Source organism: Hyaena hyaena, unplaced genomic scaffold, assembly GCF_003009895.1.
Source record: "Hyaena hyaena isolate Hyena2069 unplaced genomic scaffold, ASM300989v1 scaffold_178, whole genome shotgun sequence".
NCBI lineage: Eukaryota > Metazoa > Chordata > Mammalia > Carnivora > Hyaenidae > Hyaena > Hyaena hyaena.
This window is the reverse complement of record NW_024080807.1, coordinates 2,518,708-2,543,461: the sequence shown is the minus strand read 5'-3', so window position 1 is coordinate 2,543,461 and position 24,754 is coordinate 2,518,708.

The window sequence follows — 24,754 nt, the reverse complement described above, 5'->3', positions numbered from 1 at the left end:
CACTCTAAGAAAGCTTAACCATCAACTCACACATGTTCTTTTTGTGTTCCATTTCTTTCAGGTTTTTTTTTAAATTTTAATGTTTATTTATTTTTGTGCGACAGAGAGATACAGAGCATGAGCAGGGGAGGGGCAGAGAGAGAGGGAGACACAGAATCCAAAGGCAGGCTCCAGGCTCTGAGCTAGCTATCAGCACAGAGCCAGATGCGGGGCTCGAACTCACGAACCGTGAGGTCATGACCTGAGCCGAAGTCGGATGCCCAACCAACTGAGCCACCCAGGTGCCCCAGGGAGACACAGAATCTGAAGCAGGCTCCAGGCTCGGAGCCGTCAGCACAGAGCCAGTCGCAGGGCTCGAACCCATGAACTGTGAGATCATGACCCAAGCTGAAGTCAGACACTCAACTGACTGAGACACCCAAGCATCCAATCCTTTGTATTTTTATCTTCTGGAGATTTTCATCATTTTCTTGTAAGTTTAGTTTTATCAAAATGATGTTTGCTATCTTTTATGTATCATTTTGTTTTATAGGAAAGATTTTCAGTTTATCTTTACTATCCTAATTTTTTTTAAAGACAACAGTATAGAAGGACATATGAACTAAAATGCTTCTTTTTTAAATTTTTTCTTTAATGTTTATTTATTATTGAGAGAGAGAGAGAGAGAGAGAGAGCATGGGGGAGGGCAGAGAGAGAGGGAGACACAGAATCCGAAGTAGGCTCCAGGCTCTGCACTGTCTGCACAGAGCCCAACACAGGGCTCAAACCCACAAACCATAAGATCATGACCTGAACCAAAGTTGGACACTTGACCTACTGAGCCACCCAGGTGCCCTTTACCACCCTAATTTTCAGGAAATCTTTTTTTAAATGATATTAAAATACATTGATTTGCTCACATCTTTCAAACTCTTCAAAATATCTTGATATTAATTTTGAAGATATTTTTTATAACTTCAGATCAGTATAAAATTATACAGTGTGGTTAATACATGGTTCATGTTAAAAGCCTAAAATGCTGATATTAGGTTAATAAACAATGGTAATCTAGAATTTTGCAGCTGATATCTTTGAAAGAAAACTGTGAATATGGAAATTATTAAGAAGGGATAATTGTGTAAATAACTTGAACTGTTCTCAGGCAAAATTTTTTATTAAGAGATACTAATTCTAGGAAGAAAATTGGCATAGAAGTTTCAAGGTCTAGTGAGCAAATTAATGGTTCTGGATGTTTGCTGTTCATCAGTTCTTAGAAACATAAAAATGATTTAGCTATATGTTGGCAGGCCTGCAAGGAAATGAGTAAATGCTTTTATGACTGATGGTAATATAAATGGGTGCCTTTTTTTCAAAGAGCAAAAGGGCAATATGTAACAAGATCTTAAAAATATATATGATTATGTAGATTTCTTCCATTTTCATCCATTCATTCCTTTCTTCCATTGCTCATTGGCCAATAGTGTTTGGGGACCCAATTACGTGCAAAGTATTATTATTATTCTATGAATAGAAAGATACTATAGACATGATTCTTTCCCTTGAGAAACCAAAGGCCTAATTATATGACAGACTTCAGCTCCTACCTTCACATTCATGTCCTGCCCCCAAAGAGATGCTTTATATACAAAGATATTAAAAGCTTGATAATTTATAACAGCAAATGTTTTCTGCATAAGCTCCTCCAACATCAATAAAGGAATACAATAAGAACATTAATAATGAATATGTGGAATTCTGTTTCTTCCATGAGGGAGTAATATAGTCAAAATTAACTTCCAGCCATAAATATCTAAATAGTTGAAAGTTATAAGGAAAACTATTTTCAAACATTGGAAAACTGCCAAAACAGGACTGTAAATTCTGAAGTGAAAAAAATTGATGTTAAATCTGTCACCTATACTTTCTGCCCAGAGGTAATTCTCTGCAGTGTAGGTAGGGGAAACGTAATATAATCTGACAATTATTCTGAGTTCAGTAGACCAAGGTTGATGGTCTAAGAGGATGAATCACATAGAATTCATGGGACAGATTACCCTAAAGAAGGGAGATACACAGAAAGAAATCTCCAGAAATCTATCATAGGAAACCCTTGAGTCTTTACGTGAGTACCAAAATGTTTATACATAAGGGGAATGTTCCATAAGGCCAGACAAAAATAGCTTTCAAGAAAAGAGTGATTACTGAAACTTTGAAAGACAAGCAGTTCTCAGAGCTTATACAGAGTCTGAAATTGTTCAGGTATCCCTAAATCAGAGTGGAGAGATTGAATTAAAACCATGAGACTAGAAGGACCACATCTCTGAAGTAGAGCAAAATTGTTCCTAAAATTAAAGGCTACTCTAGACGCAGCTTAAAAACAAATCCCACAAGGAATAAACTAATCTAAAGGAAACTTGATGGCTTTCCAGAAACTAATCAAAGAGTATTTTAAAAAACAAGAAAATCCAGCAGCCAACAATATAAAATTCATAACATTCAGCATTCTCACAAAAGTCAGTAGATGTGAAGAAGGAAAAAGTAACCATAACCATGAGAAACGTCAGTCAACAGAAATAGAAAATAAATGACAGAGATGACAGAATTTGCAGAAAATAATATTGAGGCATTGCTGCAAACATGATACAAATGCTCGAATTTGTAAAAGAAAGGATCATGATGAAGAGGGAAATTGAAAGTGTAAAAGGAATGATATTCCTAAAGGTGAAAAACACAGTCTCTGAATTAAAAATACATTGGAGAGAAAGAACACCATATTTGACTCTGCAAAAATAAAAGATTAGTGAAGTGGAAAACCTAGTGACAGAATCTATCCAAAATGAAGTACTGGGGCAGAGGTGAAGGTGAGTAGAATGAAGTACAGAGATAGAAGACAGAAAATAATAAACAGAGCATAGTGACATGAAGAAAACTGTCAGTCTACCATATATATAACTGGGGTCCCAGAAAGAGCAGGAGAAAGAAAGAACAAAAAAGCAACAAAAATTTCTAAATTTGATGTAAACTATAAATCTGCAAATCTCAGAAATCTAACAAAATCCAAGTAGAAAAAACAAAACCATTATTTCGCCATTAAAAAAAATCTAAAAGATATCTGATGGCCTAAAGCAAAAGATAGCAGATTGTGGGATTCTTATAATATATCTACATATATCAATAATATATGTAGAAGTATAATATATGCAACAACAGTTTCCAACAAAGACTAAAAACCCAAGATAGAAGTATACTGTAGTTAAGTGTTATTGGGAGGTACACTGGAACAAATTTAATACTTATGTTGTAAACTCTAGAACAAATACTTTAAAATATTTTAGTGCTAATAAATCAATAGAAAAGATAAAATGAAATCTTGAAAATTATTAAATTAATCCAATAAGGCAGGAAAAGAGGTAAAAAGAAACAAAGATCAGATAAGACAAACAGAAAATGAATAGCAATATGGTAAATTTAAACCAATGTATTGACAATTCCATTAAATGTAAATGGCCTAACATTCCATTAAAAAGCAGAGATTATTTGATTGAATAAAACACAAGACATGATTATATGCTGAGTACAAGAAAAGGTTGCTTTAAATATAAAGACAAATGACACTTCCAACAAGTGAAAAGTGAAATGATGATGAGAAATATATCATACTGACATTATACAGAATATTAGAATAGATATTTTTCTCCTAGGTAGATCTTAGAACATGGAATATTACCAAGAATAGAGAAGGACATTTCTTAATGATAAAGATAAACATTTATAGGCTCATCAATAACATATAAACATTTTTTTATTTATACATCTAAATAATCTATACATCTAAACACAGAATTAAAACACACAAAACAAAAATTGATAAACCTCAAAGAAAAAATAGACAAAACCACAACTATACTTCTCTCTCCATAATTGATAGAGTACATAGACAGATAGTCATAAGGATACAGAATACTTGAACAATGCTATCAGCCAACTATACCCAGCAAATAGAATACACATTCTTTTCAAAGGCAAATGGGATAGTCACCAAAATAGGCCACATTCTGGACCATATAACAAGTTTTAATACACTTTAGACGATTGAAATTATACGAATTATGATGCCTAACTCAAAGATATTAAACTGGAAATCAAAACGTAAAGGACACTGGTAGAATTTAAAAACACTTCTAAAATTCTAATAATCCATGATACAAAAAAGAAATCACAAGGAAAATGAGAAAATATTTCGAACAGAATAAAAATTAAAATCAACATCGAAATTTATACAATGTAGCAAAAGTAGTGCTTAGAAGAAAACTCAGAAAATTACATGTTTATAGAGGAAGAAAAGAAAAATCTCAAACCAGTTACTTAAACTTCCACCTTAAAAAACTAGGAAGAGAAAAGCAAATTAAGCCTAAAACAAAAATGTAAAGAAATAATATAAATAAAAACAGAAACCAATAAAATAAAAATAAAGATGATACAGAAATCAGTGTAACCATCATGTTTAAGAATATCAATAAAATTGATAAACTTCTAGATGCATTGTTTAGGAAAATAGAGATGACACAAATTACCAAGATTAAGAATGAGAGAAAAGATACCATTACCTGTGCTACAGATATTAAAAAGGCAGTAAGTTCTCTCTCTCTCAAAAATAAACATTAAAAATTTTTAAAAAGAAAAAAAGAGGGCATTTGTGTGGCTCAAGTCAGTTGGGTGTCTGACTTCGGCTCAGGTCATGATCTCACTGTTCATGGGTTTGAATCTTACATCGATCTCAGTGATGACAGTTCAGAGCCTGGAGCCTGCTTTGGATTCTGTGTCTCCCTCTCTCTCTACCCCTCCCCCACTCATTCTCTCTCTCTCTCTCTCTCTCTCTCACTCTTGCTCTCTCAAAAATAAACATCAAAAATTTTAAATAAAGAGGCAGTAAAGAAATATTATGGAAATTAGAATGCCAATAAATTTGATAACCAAATGAGGTTCTTTGTTCTTTGAAAGACACATGCTAAGAAAACCTACTCAAGAAAACATAGATTACATGAAAAGCCCTATAGGTGTTGAAGAAATAAAATTCACAGTTGAAAATGTGCCCATAAAGAAAACTTCAAGCTCAGAGATTTCTTTGATGAATTTCATCAGCCATTTAAGAAATAAATAATCTCAATTATACACAAACACTTCAAGAATTAAAAGGGTGGGGGAAATGCTTTCTAACTCATTTTATGGTACCATCATTAACCTCATACTAAAATTTGGCAAAGACACTACCAAAGAAAGAAGACTACATTCTAATATCCCTGATGAATGTAGACTCAGGAACATTAGCAGAATACTTGCAAAAAGAATCCAGCAATATTTTAAAAGGCCATCATGACCCAAGTTGAGTTCATCCCTGAAATGCAAATTTGGTTTATTATTCAAAACTCAACATCACCACATTATCAAACTAAAAACAAACAAAACAGAATAAGAGTGTTTTTTGCTTCCTCTGACATTTCTGGTATAAGTAATAAGTTTTTTACTATCACTTATGTTATCACATTCTATAAAGAACAAAATTCTGTGATTTATATTTCTTTGTTTTTGTTTGTTTGTTGTCATTTATATACACCAAGAAATTCTTTTTTTAAGCTGCTGCTGTTTCTTTTATTTTTTGATGAAATGGAATATTCTGGAAAAATCTGGCAGACTTCAGCATGGTAGTAAATGTCCACTGGTGTTTGTATAAAAATCAGAAATGTATAATAAATGCATTAAGTCTCATAAAATTCAGTAGAACACAATTATTTCTATTAATAAAATTGATATAATTTTTAAATTAGTGGAACTTACATTTAGAGAACAGCTAAATCAAGAAAGGAGATAATATACTGGCACTCAACATCACCATGACCTGTTATCATTTCTCTTTTTTCCTTAAGTATGTAATCTGATTTCTTTTCCATCATTTTTGTTTGGCTAACATGAGAACATATAGTATAAATCATTTCTAAACACTTATAAAATTAGCAAATTTCTCTAATTATTCATTAACAAATATTTTAAAAACTTCCCTAAGTGAAGAGATAATTATTTCAATAAAGTGCTATGTACTAAAATATAAATAAGGCATCAGGCTGTCATGATAGAGGAACATGAAAAAATAACAACCTATGCTTTATTGCTATAATTCCAAAGACAAATTGCCTTCAAAATTGGAGTGGCCTAAGGTCCTCACTCAAAAATTACTCTGCACTGAGGCAGAGACTTCCAGAGATGGGGGTTATGTGTAGCTTACAAAAAGATTTAGGGTGTCCTACTCCGTCTAATATCGCATGTACCATCAGAGTAGAGTGAATTTCACAAAGGCATTTGGGCATGTTCTCCTCAGTCCCTTGAGAACTATTACCTAGAATGGGACTTGTAAAGAAAGCACTAAAACATTGACGTGTGATGACTCAGATTTTCTAGTAATTAAAAGAATTACCATTTAAGGGAAAAATCCACAGTTGTAGCATTTGGGGTACATTTTATTGATGTTACCTTTTTTAGATATGAATCTGTGTATAGAACATTGAATTGTATATTATTATCACTATTTTGTTATTATTATCATGTGGGGAACTACCCTTTTAAGTTAGGTACCAAGATCCAAGCTAAATAGACTCTCCCTAGTGGGTGTCCGAATCTGCAGTGGAGATACAATAGGAGGAAAGAAAGAACCATGAGTCATTTCAGATACAGATGACCATGAGTTCCTGCTAAAATGTTTTATTGGCATCTGTTTGCAGGAGCATATATCTCCCTTCATAAATACTTTCCAGATGGTTCATCTTGGTTGTAATCTAAAAATATACCTGTTTCTTTTTAAAAAATGTGAATGGGCAATATCTTAACTAAAAATGATATAATACTACCATTTATTAAAAACCTAAAATGTAAAACAGGCTACATATACAATCTATAACTATCACAATACCCCCTACAAAGTAGATATATGACCCTCCTTCAGCAGAATGCAAATACTTAATCCATTCTGCATTTTTAGTTTTATTACATTCTCTGCCTCCATATAACTACCTGCTGTTCATTCTGTAACTTTGTCCCTGTGTTTCTCAGTCAGTTTCAGCTCTCTCTACTCAAAATGTTGGTACCTTCACATATTGGTGCCATAATTTTGTCTTGACTTATTTGTAGGTTCTCCTTGGGGTTACCCCCTCCCAATTCAGGCTAGTCTTTAGCTGTATTTTTCCTAATCACAAGCAGCATTTGTTCATTAAGTACACTGGAGGACCCATCTATTGTCTGTTTAAGAAGCAGTCAGTTCCACTCCTTTATTCCATGTGGCTAAGCACCTGTCTCTGACCCACCCCGGAGAAAGATTGGAGACTTGTTCTCTGGAGAGATGGTTTCTGGACTGGAGACACCCAGGCACAGCTGAGAACCAGGGGTGACTTGCTAAAAACCAGCCAATTAGAAGATGTAAGGAAGCTGCATACTGATATCTGGTGATTTCATTCTCCACGCCTGAAGTGCTGAAATCCAGGCCTTTGTTCACAAGGCAGGAGGTGCAACAGTGTCCTTCAGGAAAGCTTCCTGGGCCTGGGATAAGTCCCCAAAATGCCATCATCAGAGGCTCCACCATTTAATGGCTTGGTCTGATCACATGACAGTGAAGCTCTTCTTTCCAAGCCCTGAGCATGGACACAGGTTCTAATCATCCCTCTCTCACCAATACACACAGACAAGCAAGTATTAGCATATCTGATATGAAAGATGCAGACAAAAAGAAGTAAGAAAGAAAATAAAGAGGCACCTGGGTGGCTTAGTCTGTTAAGTGTCCAACTTCAGCTCAGGTCATGATCTCACAGTTTGTGAATTTGAGCCCTGCGTCGGGCTCTGTGCTGACAGCTTAGAGTTTGTCTCTACCTCTCTGCTGCTCATACTCTGTCTCTCTCAAAAATAAATAAACATTAAAAAAATTTTTTAAAGAAAAGAGAAACAGAAGCCACTTACAAGAGACACATAATAAATAGGAAAAGAAAAACTGCCATTAATATCTTCAGCTATAAATAGTTTTTGTGTAGATTTATCAATCCAAAAGTGTCAAGCCAAAATTATGACACAACTGTACTGGGGGGAAGGTGGATGGCACAGGTATATATGTGAGTAGGGAGCAAAGAAAGGAAAGAAAATTAAGCCTCATCCCATTCAGTGGGAAGTCATTAGGGAATGCCTAAAATGAAAAAAATATAAAAAAGTAGAAATACAGCATGTTATTTAGGAGATAAATACTTAAATAATCAGTTACAATTGGTGACGGTAGCTGGCTTTAGGGAAAAATGGTGGAAGGGCAAATAGGTGACAGGTATTGGTCTTCATAACAAACTTTGTGAAATCTTTTGTCACTTTATGTTACATGTGTAACTTCAATGTTTTTTAAACTAAAAATAGAGGGGGAAAGAGAATAAATAGGAGCAAAAAGTTACACATCAGTAAGAAAATGTTTTTAAGTCTATACGAAAGTAATGGTGGCTTGAATTAGGGTCATGGCAGAGGACACGTCAGGAATGAACAGATGAACTATCAATTGATTTCTTTTTTTTTAATGTTTTATTTATTTCTAAGAGAGAGAGAGAGAGAGCGTGAGCAGGGGAGGGTCAGAGAGAGAGGGAGTCACAGACTGAAACAAGCTCCAGGCTCTGAGCCGGCAGTCAGCACAGAGCCCGATGCGGGGCTCGAACCCACGAACCGCGAGATCATGACCTAAGCGAAAGTCGGACACTTAACCGACTAAGCCACCCAGGCGCCCCATGATTTCTAATTTCATATCATTGTGGTCAGAAAAGATGCTTGATGTGATTTCGACAGATAACTATGTAAACGTCACAGCACCTGAAAATCCATTAAATATGGATATCTAGTGGGGTGGGAGAGGTATCCCACATGACCAGTAAGTATCTGGCTTGAGCAGCTGGGTGGACAGAGGCGCCATTTGCTGAAAGAGAGAATATAAGGGGAGAATCAAATATTCAGGAAGAAAATAATGACTTTGTTTCTCACACTGTTTCATTTGCTTATATATTTTCAAAAAAAAAAAAACAAAAAAACCCAGAAAACAAAACACAGTAGGGCTGGAAGGTTGTTGGATATGAAGTTCTAGAGCTCAAGATCCATAATTAAGCTAGAAATAGAGGCAGGAAAATTACTGACAAAAAAATGTTAAGTGAGAACATGGATGTGTACTTTGTTTTCTTGACCAGTGTCTCTTTCCCTTACTCAGAAGAAGACCTGTGGGGACACTCAGGTGTCATGGCTGGGATTCACTCTGCCCTACTCCTACCTCAGGGGTGGGACCCAGATTGACTCTCTTAAGTACCCCATCACTCTGGCCACAGTATTGGTTCAGGGTGAGCATGTGAACCGAGGTGAGTTTATCAGAACCCTCTTGGGAAGAGTTGGAACAAATACCAGAGGAATGTTGGTCTCTTCTAGAATCCTGGGCCATGTAAGTCTGGAGCTGCCAGTAGCTCTCTTGACTGTTTAAGGGAGAAAGCCTGCTTCAGAATGAAGACAACATTGTAGAAAGCAGGGCTAAAGGACAGAGAAAATAAGACAGTTTCTTATGATCACCAGTTACCCTCCTGAACAGAGCTAAGTTTCATCCCTTGAATTCCCCATGTTTGTGAGCTGATAGTTTTTCTTCTCAAGATGGTTTTGGGTTGCCCCTGACAGTGTCTTGCCATGGGGTGGCAGTGGATAATGTTGCTGTGTGAGAATCTGAGGAGCAAGTAGAAACAGTATCTAGAAGAGCACCCTGCAAACTTTGGAGCAAAGTAGAGGAGGACCTATCAGGGATAACCAAGAAGACACTGCTGGGGAGATAGACAAAAAAAGGGAAAGTCCACTCCATGAGAGTCACGAGAAGACAGTGTTTTGAAAAGCAGAGAGGGATCAAGAGTATTAAATGTTGCCCAAGGTCAATCAACATGCTGAAAAATTGGCTTTGGACACCATGGGCTGACCTTGAAGATGACATTGGTGAAAGCAGTTTTGGTAAAGTGGAACCTGCTGGAATTGGCTTGAGGAATGTGTGGGAGATGGAGAAATTGAGACAATGAATAGACACAACTCATTCAAGTAGTAGATTTGTAAAAGAGAGATAACATAGATGCTAACAGGTGACAGGTCTATGGAGCATTTTGTTGTTGTTTGTTTTATGAAAAGAGAAGCATGAATATAATTAAATATTGATGCGAAAGACCTAAGGAAAAGAGAGAAACTGAAGTAAAGGAATCTAATAATTTATGACGAGAAATCCATGAGACATCAGGGGAAGCATGATCAGAAGCACAAGTAGAAAGAGGCGCTGAGGTAAGAAGTGAGAAGGTGCAGACACAGATGGGTACAATGAAGTGGATTTTACAGGTTTGGTTGAGAGAGTTCCTATTTTATGGTTTATTTTCTCTGTTAAGTAAGGCAGGGTTAGCTGCTGAGAATAAGGAGGGTTGGAATATTAGACCGAGGCAGACAAGATCTGAAATAGCCACTGGACTAACAAGACTAGTTGGCAGGATCACTGGGTGGGTTGCAGAGGTTGCATCCATGAATTTAAAGAAGGAGGCTCTGCAGAGTTGAAGAAGGTGCTCCAGCAGTTGGGGGGGGGGCAATAATGGGGGCGGGGAGGGGGGGAAAGCTGTTGTCATGTTGGCAGTCACTCTTTCCTACAGTTTGGGGGAAGTACAGTGACTGTCTTGGGCATGGAATTTTTCTTTAGAAAACAACCTATTTTTTTTTAATCTGAGGGTATGTCAGAAAGAATTGATGAAACTTAACTGGTTAAACTGTGGCATAGAGAGTAGAGGGATCAATCTGGTGCCAGGAACAATGAAAATGGCTATCTATTAGGCAATGAGCAATTTCTTTTATGATTCATCAACTCATTTAATTTTTATAACAACTCTAGAACATAGTTTTAGTGAACCCATTTTATGGCTGAAGAAATCAAGAGACAGAGAATTAGTAGCTTGGCCAAGGTCTCTCAGCAGAAAATGGCAGACAGACTGTCGCATCATAATAGAAAAGCAAAACGTCTGGGATCAGAGACAGATGTAAATCCAGTTACTTCAGGCTCTTTTCATCATGAAAGAGCTACAATCATCATTGCGTTCAGTCCTAAACACTGCGTGACTGATTAGTATACCTCTGGGGAAAGCAGTCTGACAAAGGCATTGGGGAGAAATAGCCAAGGCTACGTTATATCATGAGAACAGGATTCCCAGCCATCCTTCCCTGGAACTTGAGCTTCACACCTCAGAGGGTCTCTCATATCACAAACTTCTGTGAAAGAAGGCATGGCCACTTCCGGCACTCAGGATCTAAGCAGCAGTCAGTGCTGACATGGCGGAATGAGGAGCCCTAAACGTCTGCTCTGGACTCACACTTTCCATCATTGGGTAAATACTTCACATCTCTCTCTCTCTTTCTCTCTCTCTCTCTCTTTTTTAAATATCCTCTAGACAAATGCTGATGCATTGAATGCCATCAAATTTTGTGCATTGTGTCGCCGACACTGCCTCTGAGTGTGAGGAAGATTTGGGATGTGGAAAGCACTTAGGAAACAGAAAAGACAAATTAACCAGTTTGTTCAATCCTTCCTCTCAGATAAAACAAGTGGTGTCAAAACTCCGTGTTCTTCCTTTCCTAGTCTTCTACGTTCATTACATTCATCTGCAATTCATTGTTGCACAGGGCACTAAGGCAACATTTTGCAATATTAAACAGTTTGTATCACTCTTATACTTGTGAGTGTATATATCTACATCTACCTAAGTCTACATATGAGTAAAGCATAATCTAAATTTTTTAAAAAATTTTAAACATTTATTCATTTTTGAGAGACAGAGACAGGGCTTGAGTGGGGAAGAGGCATAGAGAGAGGGAGACATAGAATCTGAAGCAGGCTCCAGATTCTGAGCTTTTAGCACAGGGCCCAACGCGGGGCTTGAACTCACAAACGGTGAGATCATGACCTGAGCTGAAGTCAGATGGTTAACTGAGCCACCCAGATGCCTCTGAATTTCCTAAATGATGACTAGATGGACGTTAATTGCTAGAATCGCAAAAATAAAAATTTGTTTTTGTGAAAGTGTTTAGAGTTTATTAACTTTCCCCAATATAAATCATTTCAGATTCATTCAAATAATTTACACTAAAATGTGTATCAATGTTTTATACTTTGTTCTGCATTTTAATTTTTATATATCATCTTAAATATTTTAGAAAAAACATTTTTGAAAACAGATAAACAAAATCTTATTTTACATTTTTAATGAAAATACATTCAAATTAAGTTCACTTTGAATATATATAATATATATTCAAATATATATATAATTATTTATTCCTTAATAATATATATTTAATTATTATTAAAGGAATAATATATAATTATTTATTCCTTAATCCTTTAGGTCAGTGAGAATGAGTTCATGCTGAGATCATAGTAGAAATAAAAAATGCAAAAGTAGGGCTCAAGGGGAAAAGCTGAAAAGCATAAAGAAATAGAAAATGTTCAAAGAGTCAGCTTGCTTAAGTTTTTAAAAACTGGACACAACAAAAAGGAACTTTATATTGAATATGACCCACATAAAATTTGCAAACAGGACATTATAAATTCTTTATTAAAGACAGATTTAATTATTGACCAAAACAATGTAAATGAGGTAAAATTATTTTTACTAAACAACTTGAACAAATCAAATGAAATGCCTGCAATTTTATAAAAGATAGTAAACATCACTACATAATTGATAGACATTTCTATGATAAAATAAAATAAAATACTTCATAAAATTTTCTTGAATAGTATTTAAATTTTGTAAACTTGGCATTTGATTCACAAACATATAGATTGCACATTTTATTAATAATTTTATATGCTATTCCTCAGCTGAACAACTTGATTAAAAATGGTGAAAGAGTACAGTGACCTGATATGACATTACTGTCAATAGAACACAAATTATGAGAAAATCCTAATTTTAGTAACCATAAATATTTTTTTTCCTGAAATGAAACCAATAAGTAAATTATATGGAATACTTATATAATAATTTATGAATAATGAAATGTCTTTGTTTAGTTACTCAAACATCGCCAGCAGTCAACAAAGCACCCAAATTTGTACAATAACAATAAAATTACATTTTCTTGAATGCTTGCTCTCTTTCAGTTCTGTAAAAGTCACATTTTACCTATTAAAAATTTTTATAATGTTTATTTATTTTTGAGAGACAGAGACACAGAGTGTGAGTTGGGGAGGAGCAGAAAGAGAGACTCACATAATCAGATAGCCTGACGTGGAGCTCGAACTCAGGAGCTGTGAGATCATGACCTGAGCCAAAGTCAGACACTTGACCTGTCGAGCCACCCAGGCGCCCCCCATGTTTTACTTATTTTAAAGAATTTTATTGTTAAGACATTTTTTTTAATGTTTTATTTATTTCTAGGAGAGAGAGAGAGAGAGACAGCATGAGCAGCGGAGGGTCAGAGAGAGAGGGAGTCACAGACTGAAACAGGCTCCAGGCTCTGAGCTGGCAGTCAGCACAGAGCCCGACGCGGGGCTCGAACCCANCAGAGAGAGAGGGAGTCACAGACTGAAACAGGCTCCAGGCTCTGAGCTGGCAGTCAGCACAGAGCCCGACGCGGGGCTCGAACCCACGAACCGCGAGCTCATGACCTAAGCGAAAGTCGGATTCTTAACCGACTAAACCACGCAGGCGCCCCTGTTAAGACATTTTTGAAATCAAGATAAGGAATAAACATACTGTGTTTAACAATTTGATAGCTTGATTTTAATGTTTAAATGTTTATGGGTCTCCGTTTGCACTGTTTCCACAGATAGTTTAGTAATTAGCCTGGACTAGAGACCGGTCAACAGTTATTAAATAAGAATCCATTAACTTAACCACATTAATTTAACTGTCATAATTCAGCCAAAGGATTCAGTAGAACTACCTGATAACCGCTCTTAAAACCGCACTGGGAGCATTTTGAAAGCAACAATGCAAGCAAATTAACCTGAGAGATTCAGCTAGGGTAAAAGAAATCAGGAAGACAGGATGCATGTAAGATAATCTCAGAATCATTGGCTCACATCAGAGCCTTCATGAAACATTGAATAAAGTTGACAAGGACTTATTACAGTTTTCACCTGGAAAAGGTTTGGGCAAATTATTTTTAGATTATATACAAATCTGGAGTGGCAATGAGTTGCTCATTTATTTTTGTTATTATTTTCCCTTAAAAAGAGAGAAAATTATGTGAGAAGGAATTGGAACAGAACATGCTAGATGTGACTTGGTGGTATCATCTTCTCATTGAAAAATACTCCAAGCTCAGCCTATCTGTAATAGAAAGAGAGTATTTCTTTAGTGCCAATAATGGAAAAAAATTACAGCTGTCAGAAATGATAGCCCGGACTTCTTTCATAAAGCAGTTCCTTAAAGCTGTAAATCACTGGAGTTAGCACAATCTCATAAATTTTCTTCTCATTCCTTCTCTTCTTCTCCCTGTTTACATTTCCCCTCCCCTTTATTTCTTTTTATTGTTCTTCTTTTGAATGTTTATCCATGCTGTCATTGTGAGTAATACTTCTCATTAAAAATTTAAAAATATTCTTCACATCTTGAACACATTAAGCCTCAAAAATTTGGGGTCCTTGTGACATAGTAATTTCTGTTTGGATTTACAACATGTTCAGGGAAAGGATGCTTTTAGTTTTGACAAGTGAGAACATTTTTACCAGTATTAAAACACGTGTGATAATATTTATTAGGATTTTTAGTTTAACATGAAAAAAATAGAAGCAAGAAAACAAAAGAGCAGCAACAGTTGAGAGTACCGGTTGAAGTTAAATAGACCTCAAGTTGTATGACCTTGAACATGAGCTTAACCCTCATAGACCTGAATTCTTTCACATGCCAAGTGGATATAATAATGTTTCTCTCTCATAGAGACTTGAGAATTAAATAAAATTATCTGTGTAAAGTACTTAGAACTCTGTGAACTGCATCTAACTTTCTTTTATAAAATAAAGTAGTACTGGGGCACCTGGATGACTCAGTAGGTTAAGCATCGGACTGTCAGTTTCAGCTCAGGTCATGATCTCATGAGTCGTGAGACGGAGCCTCCCATTGGACTCTGTGCTGATAGTATGGAAGCTGCTTGGGATTCTCTCTCTCCCTCTCTCTGTGTCCCTCCTCCACTCGTACCAGCTCGCATTAATGTGCTCTCCCTCTAAAAATAAATAAACATTTTAAAAAATAAATAAAATAAAACAAAAGTAGTATCTACTCACAACAGAAAATGTAGATGGTGGAAAAGCATGAAATAGTCTTCTTTCCTTGCCTCTGCCACTCCCCACTCCATCAATAGTTTCTCATGTGTCCTGCCCCCAAATTGGTTTGGGAACCAGTCATTTCTAAAACTACACAGAGAGATCAGACTCTAAACCCTATCTTGTACTTTTGTCACTTAATATTTTATCTTGAATGTCTTTCTCCTCGCACACCTATACATCACCCTCATTCTCTGTAATAACTGTGTCATGTTCCATTCTATAAATGAACTGTAAGTCATATAACTGATCTTCTTTTGAAGTTTCTGTGTTTGCAATTATGTCTGTAAGGAAAAGTCCTAGCAGTAGAATTTCTGAATTAGTCTATGTGTGTTTTTTACTTAAATGTATTTTGCTAAACTACCTTCCCCAAAAAGTGTGCACTAATATACCTTATTGGTATTTTATGCATATGGATATGGTCCTGAAAACGTGTATGCAAATAAGTTGTTAAAATAAGTCTTTTAAAATTAAATTTACTGGGTATTTGGTTTATGTTTTAGCAGGGTCCATGACCCTTTTTGATAATTTTGGGAAAACATGGACATCCATCTTCCTGATGATGTGCATTCAAGAAAATGACATATACGCACATATTTGGAGGAAGCCCATCTATGGTAGGCTGAACAGTAATTCCCAAGATGACCGCACTCTCATCATGGATTTTAGCCCAATGAGTCTTGCCTCAGACTTTTGATATTCCCAATGAAATTGTGTTGTGTTAAGCCACTGTTTATGGTAATTTGTTACAGCAGCAATAGGAAACTTGTACACCATACATGTATCCCAGATAAAGATTCAGCTGTCAGAACTTGCTGCATTGGAATATATGAAAGCTTTAGAGAACAAAGCAAATACTTTAGTAGAAACAAAGCAGTAGAAACTTGGGCTGGCTACTCCACTTGCCTGTCCTCTCACTGACATAACCCCTAAGCATCTCCATGATATCCCCAGTGTTCCATGAAGCAGATTAAAAACTACTCCCTTAGAAAATTAAACAAGCTTTCCTTTGTGACTTGAGAATGTGTATATAAATCATATATTAAAAAAACATATTTTTCAATTAGTAAGTATTTATTAGTATGTATTTTAGAGTAGCTACTACTGTGCGGGGCTCTAGGACACAGCTTTAAATAAGACAGACTTATTCCTGCCTTCACAGGGTATAGTATAGGAATGAAAGTAGCCAATTCCAATGTACTGTGACAAATGTTTTCATGAGGAAAGATTAAGGTGCTGTGTGGATGCACAGAAGAGGTACTGTCAGTAGTCTGATATAAGGAAGCTCTAACATTCAAGTTAAGATCAAGGAGTGTTACCTTGGTACCTTAGGTAACAATACAGGCAAAGGATGAGCCTGTATTGTTACAGAAGGAGGGGTGGGTTAAAGATGAGACATGGCATGTGGAGAATCATTATGGTAAAAGGAACAGCATTTTTAAAGATATAGAAGTGCAAGAGTAGAGTAGATTTGGAAAACTAGAGCAAGTTCAGCATGGTCGAAGCATAGAATGCCATGGAAGGAAATGAGGCTGAAACTCTTAAGGAGCCTTGCTGTCCCTAGAAAGGTATTTCCATGTCAATCTCTTTTTGAGGCAGAGCCACCCTAATAAGCCTAGGGTGGATATCTGTTTGAATTTAGAAGATTTACTTTGGGCCAGAATGTGGCGGACAGATGAGAAGGAGTAATATTGGAGGCCATTGGAAGCATCAAGGCAAGAACCATATGGTGGTGGACATAAACCTAAGAGAATTACTTGAGATATTTAGATCATATGCTTGACAGGCCCTGGTGATAAGTGGTTATGTGGGGGATGTGAAGAGAGAGGATTCCAGGACACCCAGATTCCTGGCTTGTGAAGGAACACAGGAGACTTCTATCCTGCAAGTGCTGAATTTGAGGACCAGTAAGGTTTTCTCTTGGAGGGATCTAGTAAATAGGTGCATAAATAGATCCAGAGCCCCAGAAAGTAATTTGGGAGAGAGACAGAGATTTATGACTTATTAGCTTATGCTTAAGTGTTAAGCAAAGTGAAGGGAATGAATAAAATCTCTGAGTGAGAGCATATGGAATGGGAAGATTTAGGACAGGACCCTGAGGAAAGCAAATCTTAAGCAAGGAATGGAGGAAGAGAAGCCCATCAAGAGACTAAAAGGAGCTGCCAAGGAGGGAGAAGGGAAGTCAGCCAAATGTGAGAAAGTGGTCAGCTGTGCCAATGCAATGATGTGCAGGGCTTAAGCAAAATTGTTGCTGAAAATGTCTATCGATTGTACCACTGAAGAGGGTCTTCAGCTTCATGAGAATAGTTCCAGTAGGGTGATGACTGCAATAGGCTAAAAAGGGACTGTGTGCTCAGTCCTGGTGGGTAGAGACGAAATGCAGAACACAGATGGAAGGAGGAACCTCATGGTAAGACAAGGAAAGGAAGAAAAGATGGACGCCAGTTATGTTTTCATAAAGAAAAAAATTAAGCTTATCTTCAAGTACTAGAGCGTGATTTTTGGATACCTAAATTATAAGAAAGAACAATTAGAACTCTTGAGTTGTCTCCTAGGACAGAAACAAGACCAATGAGGAAACTAAGGAGTGACTTGCCAATAATTATCAATTGCCCTTACAGGGTATAGTATAGGAATGAAAGTAGCCAATTCCAATGTATGTGACAAATGTTTTCATGAGGAAAGATTAGGGTGTTGTGTGGATGCACAGAAGAGGTACTGTCAGTAGTCTATATAAGGAAGCTCTAACATTCAAGTTAAGACCAAGGAGTGTTATGAAGTATGAAGACATTATATGTATGAAGTATGAAGACATTATATGTATGAAGACATTATATCTTCAACAGCTAGACATGCTCTTATGGCCAAGGCATGCTGCCAAGACTATCTCTACCACTGGCCACACTCCTGCCCCCTGTGCTGGATGCCTTAGAATCCCAGTATGACTCACAGGGTGTTCAAGCAAGTTCTCTAGGAATTAGTCCAGCTGCTAGCCCAAATCATTCCCTCTCCCAAATGCAATACTACAGTACAGAAATGTCATCACAGAGACAGAGAGAGGTACGGTGGAAAGAGCAGGAGTTTGAGCCCCAGACAACATCTTTGCTTCTTTTGTATGTGACCTTAGGCAAGTCACTTAAATTCTGATTCTCCATCTCTCTTTCCTTTTTATAGTTTTTCTCTATTTTTTTAAAGATTTTATTTTTAAGTCATCTCTACATCCAACCTGGGGCTCGAACTCACCAACTTGAGAACAAGAATCACACGCTCTACTAACTGAGCCAGCCAGATGCCCCATATTTCTCTCTATCTTTTTTGTGCCATAATATTTTGAAGCTACACTTGGAATGGAAATTCCCAAGGATAAGAATCTTCAGTGCGTTTATAACATTAGTAAGTTTTCAAATTATGATAGACTGCTGCAAATTGTCTTTTTATTATAATAGTTTGATCATTCATTATTAACTTTAGATTCACAGGCAACATTAGAAATGCTCTTTGAGATGGGCTGCCCTCTGAGACTTAGGTTCATATGTCTCCAAGTATTTCCGTTTGAAAATCCTATTTTCATCCACCTTATAAATTTAGTCATTAAAGAACTTCAACTAAACATGTGCTCAACATCATTCTCCATGGGATACAATTAACAGGAAAATGGAAAGGAATAAGTGTTGGAGAGAATGTGGATGCACATTCACTCTTATGAATTACTAATGGAAGTGCTAATTGACTTTGATGTGCCATTTGGTCACGTCAAGTACAATTGCAAATATACCTTGATTATGTCAAATTTTTATTTTAGGCATTTGCCTATTTAGCAAAAGGTTATGCTGTATAACTATTTTAAATTAGTTTTTCTTGATTTCTAATGTGGTTGGACATCTTTTCACAGGTATATTGGTTTTCTTTTCTTTTTCTTAATTTCCAGCTTATATTCTTTGTTCATTTTTCTGCTGAGTTACTTGTATTTTCTTACTCAAATGTACAAATGTTTTCTATATTCAAGATAGTATTCCTCTGTATTTATAAAAACAGCAAGTAACTTCACGTTGTATTTTTTATCTTTTGACTTTTGTTGCGATGTCTTTGTTCTTTTTGGTCTTGATTTTTCTTATTATTATAAAGTATTATTTAATTTTTTAAAACTTTAGGTATCTAACTCATTTGGAATTTTTATGATATATAGACAAAGCCTACTTTATTTTTCTATACGGAAAGTCATGTGTGGAATAGTATATATTTCTTCCACTAATTTATATTTTATTTCTATTTTGGAGTAAGTCCAGAACTTGCTTGGGCTTATACATAATTTATTTTGTCTCATTGATCTATTTAACTGTTCCAAACCCAATATAACAATTTTGATTACTATAGCCTAATAGCAAATTTTGATATCAGATGTAGCAAATGCTTTTCTTGAACCTCCTTTCAAAATTATCTAGGTTATTCATGGACTTCTACTCCTTTATTTGAATTTTAGAGTCAGTTTGGTCAATTTCATTGAAAATCCCACTGGGAATATTATTTGGAAAAAAAAAAAAAACATTGGGGTTTTAGAAATTAACTTGAAGAAAACTTACTTCTTTATGACATTATATCTCCCAGTCCGTGGACATCTGTTTAATTATTCACTGTCTTTTTAATGTGCTTCAACATAGTTTTCCAAGTTTTCCACACATAATTCTTTACTTTTATTCTTGATAACTTAAGATTTTATTGCTATTTTAAATAAGATCTTTATTTTAAGTATTTTCTACTTGGCTATTGGAGAGAGATACTCTAAATTTTTGTATGTTTATCTTGTTTCCCACAGCTTTGATATATTCTTTCAATGGTTCTAATGGAGCTTGTGGCTCCTAAAAATGAAAAGCTTTTCCCTCACTTCTTGGGGTCATTACCTCACTTCAAATAATACCCAAGGCTAAGACCGATGGGTGATCAAAATGAGGGGGTAGTTAGAATATCTCTTTTGTGGGACTGAGAGAGGGAGGTAAGCCAAGGCTTTCAGGAGGCCTTGTGCCTGCAGGGACAGTTAGGATGACTGCCCATTCTAGGTAAAGTGAAGGCATTGAGACGGAAGGCAATTGGATTTGTCTCGTATCTTCCCACAATCTTTGCCAAACTGGACTGTCAAAGGCAGCTTGTTCACAGCCCTGCTCTTGATGCTAATATCTTCCTTTATGACTGGACGTTTTCCTGGTGACGGAGATCTGTTGCTGGCTCTGACCCAAAACTTCTTGGCATTTATCAAGACCTGAAGCAGGCAATAATCTATTTGCAAAGGAATAATCTTGCCCAAAAACTTGGTACAGAAGGATGGAAAAAAGAAGGGGAGAGCAGTAGTCAACTCACTGGATCAAATAAATATAACAATTCCACAGTAGAAGGATGTTAACAGAAAGGTCAGAACCCTGACCTTGGTCTTTGTGTCTGTCTATAAACAAGTACCTGTGTCAAATGATATGTTATTTGCAGTGCTTAACACATTGTATCAAACTGTGGTAATCAGAAAAAAAACGCAGTGTTTTTCAGAAGTTTTAAAAGGCAGCAAATACTAATTTTTCTGCCTAATGGCAGCTCTCATTCTATAGCATCTTACTCCTCTTATTTTAGTAGTATTTTAGAAAGAGATGCCTATAATTTATAACCAGGTACCACTGACACACTCATTAGAAGACTTGCTGACTATTTGGAATTGCTAGAAAATAAATTGCAAGTCCAACTTGGTAGGTCACCTATAAATCATAATTTGCTAAAATCATTTTTACGGTCAAGTAAAAGACTGAAAATACCAAATCTAAGGAGAAGAGCAGCAAATTAAGAAAACATTATAAAATATTTTTGGAGAAAGAAAAGAGGGTAGTTATTACAATGAGATCAAATATATTTGACCTTCTCTTCTGGAAACAACCAGTTAAAACCTAAATTGTTCTTAAAGCTAACTAAGATTCTCAAGCCATTCAAGATATAGAATGATACACAATGATAAAAGCGATAATAATTACATAAAGTTAAATAATGTGGGACTCACCCCCTCATCCAATTCCTAGGCATTTTTTCCCTTGACTCCATTAATCCAATTGGAGGCTGATAGTTTGTAACACACTACCACGGAAGTGCTCCTCACAATCTGAAAACATGGTATTAGTTATCCAGAGCAAGATCAAGAGGACTTTAAAGGGAAAAGGAAAGATGAGCTAGGTTTCCAGATTATAAACTTCTGTGATTTTTTTTTAAAAAGCATGGCCAGCCGAGTTCCACATTTAAGAATTGTTGATACGAGACACATGAAAGAATAAAAAATAAGTTTCAGTCATAGTTCCAAGATAGAAGTTACATTTTTAATATGAAAGACAATAAAGACACCAATACATTATATATTACTAAAGAATGTACACCCAGTCTTTGTGCATACTGGCCTGGTGACAATCTCTGGGTTTTCTGCACACATTTTCCTTTGGTTCATCCTGAGTTTCAGCAAACTGGACCGGGCTCCATTATTCTCGGTTAGGCTTTGTTCATTTGACAGTCCTCTGAAGGATGCAGTATATGGTGAGAAAGGACTTTTCATAAGCTGCATCAAGATTGTTCAGGTGCTGATGTGTTCATGCCAGGCCATGACAGAGAACAAAATTTCCCCCACACCAAGACAGAGTCCAGTGTGTACATCTCCATCTGTTACAATGCAGCTGATGGGCTTTTTAATCCTCTGATTTCCCAGTGCAATCAAACAGCTGATTATCAAAGAATCGAAGGTATCATATAGAGTGATAACCATGGGGAGAAGTATGTCTTTTATCTCTAATGCTTCTTTTTGTGAATGGATCTTTCTACCCTTCATAGAAGCCAAAAACTCAACATGACTGGGAGGTATAATATCTGCAGATGGTACTAATTTTTCCCTTGTAAATGGGAAGGAAAGCCTCTAGATCTACATTGTCCAGTACAGCAACCACTAGTTTACTCTTAAAATAATTAAAATTGAACCAATGATTAAATTCCTAAATTGCTATAAATATTTTTTGATGGCTTAATAGCCACATGTAGCTAGTGGTTACAGTACAGGGCAGCGCAGATCTAGAAATGATCAGAGATCATGGACACAGAAAGGTTTGTCATGGCAGACACGTGTTGGGCAGAACTACTCTAAGACATACATACAGCATTTCCTTTCCAACAGCAAGTATTGGCCCTGAGAAGAGATTAGATGTCTTTTGATGAGGTGAATATTTTGCAAAGTCATTTGGGATAGTTCAGGGTAATAACCTGTAGGGACATGTCAGGAGAACAAAGCATAGCCGTTCTTCAAGTAACAATAAAGATTTTATTGTGGTCTATATTAGTTGTGTTCAGAAGCTTGGAGGCTTTGTGGAGAGAAGGTGAGGAAGAGAGACCTGGTCATCGGCAGCAGGTAGGGAAGAGAGCCAGGATGTCTAACAAGGATATGAGTTAATTGTGCTGTGAGGAGTGCAATCCAGCCTTCTTTTCCATCTCCCAAAAAGTTGTGTGTAAAATATGCGTTACTCACCAACACCTTGGGAGTTGAAAGTGTTGTTTTTCTGAGTCTGTTCTAACTTGATACTGTGAAGGTATAATGTGTCCAATTATGTTCAGCTTAAACACTTTATTTCCTTGCTCCTGGGTATCCTCTGTCTCCAAGGGCAATCTGTACATGTATTTTCCTTTTGACACTAAAGACTTTGGCTGGATCAGTACAACAATCAATCCCTCCCCAGGTGTGCCAGTGTTTGACACGTTTCCAGAGTCTTCCAACATGCAACTAATTTGATGGATTGTAGTCACCTGCTTCTAAGCAAGGAAAAATGAACTTGTTTTTTCTGCTCATTTGACAAATACTTATGTGCACACGATATGTCTGCTAAGTTCCAAACACTGTTCTAGGAGCAGGCTCTGTGACATTAAACATACCATATCCCCACCATCAAAGAGCCTAAGTCTCTTCTCCTTTTCTGTCCTATCTTTTACCCAACAACAGTTAAGAGTATAACAAGTGCAAAGTATGTTGCTTTACCTGTGTTGCATTTGAATGTTTCTAGTGCCAAGCATGATAGCTCCAGAACCTAGCAAAATATTCGTTGACTGGTTAAATGAAAGTCTTGATGGCTGGGTAACTGGTGTCCTGTGCACAGTAGGCATTTGATCTATATTTGTGGGTAAAATAGGATGAAATTAAATTCTCTAAATTAGACCATCTTAATTTAGGTCTCAATTATATAAATCATTTTGTTGTGATAACTGAGGAGTTGACATGCATTGTAAAGATATCATGCACATTAATAGTGTAAAAATGACAATTTTAATGTTGGAAGAGTATAGGAAAATAGGGACTTAAAGACAATATCTTTACTTTTACTGACAATGATCTATATATACAGATCTATCTCTCTATCCATCTAGTAAAGGTAATGCTATTGTTCATTTGGGAAATAATTATTTTAAGTAAAACATTAAAGGAATATGCAAATTGATTTACATTATACATAATGATATAACAGCTTATGATGATATTTATGGAGGGATGCCTGGGTGGCTCAGTCAGAGTCTTGATTTCGGCTCAGGGCATGATCTTACTGTTTATAAGATTGAGCCCCATGTCGGGCTTTACACTGGGTGTGGAGCCTGCTTAAGATTCTCTCTCATTCTCCCTCTGCCGCACCCATGCTCACACTCTCGCTCTCAAAAAATAAAGAAATAAAAAAGAAATAGAGAATGTTTATGGCAAGGTCATGACATAAAATATTAGTTTTTAAATATGTACATAATTTCAGTCCTACCTGAAAAATATCCATCTAAATGCTGGCTAGGATTCCAACTTATGATTCTGTAAGGGACACTGTAAAAGTACATTAAATGGGCACAACTCTTGGTCTTTCAATTTACATGCAATTCAAAGCAGTAAAACCTAAAGTGAATATTCAGTTGACATATCTGATATATAATATTTTTAAGTTAAAATATGCACTGTAATTATGTTTTTAATTTTTGTGTATCAAGTGGTATCATCAAATAGATAATGATAATCATTTTAATGAATAAGAGAAGAAAACCACAGATTATTCTTGTGATCTGGAGAAAAAAATAAAGAGGATTCACACAATAGTAATTACCTGAGCAGATGGATTCGTAATCCTAGAAATAAACATGCTAATTAAGCTACACTACAGAATGATACGATATTATAGTCTTCTGAGTCTGGAGAGATTGTTATTCTAATTTACTAGTGTAACTTAATTCTCAATATATTAAAAAGTACTTAATCAACCAAATCTTCTTTTAATTATCAAATTTATTTAGACAGCTTTAATGTTTCTGTAAACTTCTTCCATGTGTGAGTTTCTATAGGGGCAGACTTTCTCATTAGTAATACGCGAT